This window comes from Diachasma alloeum, unplaced genomic scaffold (assembly GCF_001412515.2).
Source record: "Diachasma alloeum isolate Michigan unplaced genomic scaffold, Dall2.0 Dall_scaffold_01828, whole genome shotgun sequence".
In the NCBI taxonomy this organism is placed as follows: domain Eukaryota; kingdom Metazoa; phylum Arthropoda; class Insecta; order Hymenoptera; family Braconidae; genus Diachasma; species Diachasma alloeum.
In genome coordinates this window covers 8,045-10,205 of record NW_021681899.1, presented here as the reverse complement: position 1 = coordinate 10,205, position 2,161 = coordinate 8,045, and the positions used below count along the sequence as shown (strand labels likewise).

Here is a 2,161-nt window from a genome sequence, read left to right as displayed (position 1 = left end):
ACCACAGATCTGGTAAATTCGGCAACTGAACACACACGTAAATACAAGAGGGTGAAACGTAGTGATATTGTCAACTTAGTCTTCCCTATCGACGAAGTCAGTTGATGATATACATGGGAGATGGCGCTGATAGGTTTAAAACGGAGGAATGAGAATTACTTGTATATAGTGTAAGCTAACTTTGGGAGATGACGAAGAACTATTGCAGGAGCATCAATAATCAGAATATTAATATGTCAAGTATCGTAAGAACATCGTCAATCAATCGAACAAGAGTGACAGTTGCAGATGTGTTCAGTTGACTGTGTCCAGTTGCACCCATCCCGCCATGGTATGACTACATTGTTGGACAAAATTGTAGCATTTAGAGAATCGTCTATGACAATTTTCTTCCTCTCTTCTCCATTTTCCAAGATTTCCACAAATAAGACATATTTGTCATGTTTGACTGCTGCTCAATTGGAGGGTCTCTTGACCATTTTCAAATCCTTATGTAAATCATTAAAATTAAATATCACACTAGTTACATTCTCCATAAGTTGAGAAAATATAACATTGATAATTACAATTAATCCTCAACATATAATGGTTTGTAAAATTTTAATATACAATTAAATCTCAGATATTATATACAATTAATCATCAAATTCACTATTTGCAATTAATTTATCATTCATAAATAATTTTATGTACAATTGTAGAAATCACCCGAAATCCTAGGCGATTGATGTCGATTCAATTATGCTCCTGGTCATGATAGATCTCTTTTTGATTGATATCATTAGACTGACTGACTGACTGATATCACTGACTGACATTCTAGTGACCTCTCCAGACTCCAACTAAGGAAATAACAGACAAATATCATGATTACATTGTTCTGAACTTATAAGCATTCAACATTTTATTTACGATAATCAACACTAACCTAGAAATACGTCAGACATCTCAGTTTTTATAGTTGACTTGTACAGAAAATGCTTCCCCCTTCCGTGGAAGTCATTGCCTATATGTAATCAAATTTTCGCGATATTCAATCACTCATCAAAGTAGTTCGTATAAACATGAATAAACATTTTAAGGCCAGGAATTATTCAGTACGTTATTTTCATACACCTACACACTACACAGGCAGCATTCCCCCACTACTGAAAAGCGATTGAAGCACCACCTATAACACTTCATTACCCCGAGTATGGTCTCGGATCGGAAAACGCTAGTTCGGCCTCCTGGTCTCTATTCTTCATCTTCGGCCTCCTGGTCTCTATTCTTCATGGTTAAACCTCACAACGTACAGTGATAGAACGAGTGGCACTGTCTTACCACGGCACTAGGAGAAGGATGACGTCATGGATGAGTCATCGACTCGCATGGTGGGGGAATCGTCCTGGTGAGAAATGTTATGATCGCTCGTCAGAAACATCATATTTGATGTATTATGATGTGAACAATGTTTATGGGGCCGCTATGAGTATCAGTTTGCCATGTGATTCATTTGAATGGGCTGCAACTGGTTCTGTAGATATTTTAATTGCTGCAGATGATTCTCCAGTCGGATATATTCTTGAAGTCGATTTGGAATATCGTCAAGAATTGCATGAACTATATAAAGATGTTCCGCTCTGTCCCGAATATTTCACCCGTCCAGAGAGCAAACATACTAAATTAGCGACCACCCTCTTCCCGAAAGAAAAGTATGTGATACATTACGTAAACTTGAAGGAATACACAGCTCTTGGTATAAAACTAAAGCATATTCATCTTGTTTTGAAATTCAACATATGGAACAAAAGCATTGATAGCAAAATCCAATTTCCATAGCTGTATGGTGTTTGATGATAATGAATGAATGGAACATCCGTATATTTCAAGAAACCTATCCATATTGGATTTATGATCCTCGATTTATCAAAAACGATTACATATAACTTCTATCAGAACTACGTTAAGGGTGAATTTGAAGATTCAGCAAAACTCATATATACCGATGCAGATAGCTTACTCTATCTGTTTTAAGTACCAAATATCTATGAGTCTATAAAACAAGACCCACATGTCCGATACATCTGACTATAAAGAGAATAATGAGTATAGAATGCCGCTCGCAAACAAGAAAGTATTAGGACTCATGAAGGACGAGAATAATGGTCGAATTACGGTT

General features: G+C 36.5%; 1 long non-coding RNA gene across 1 annotated transcript; it reads right to left on the bottom strand.

The window, feature by feature from the left end:
• Nucleotides 1-583: 583 nt before the first annotated feature.
• LOC107046738 lies at nt 584-1,841 on the bottom strand. Its single transcript, XR_001461597.1, has 2 exons — nt 929-1,841; nt 584-842 (listed from the first exon to the last, which is right to left on the bottom strand). It is a non-coding gene; the product is annotated as an uncharacterized LOC107046738 (long non-coding RNA).
• Between the last annotated feature and the right edge of the window lie 320 nt (nt 1,842-2,161).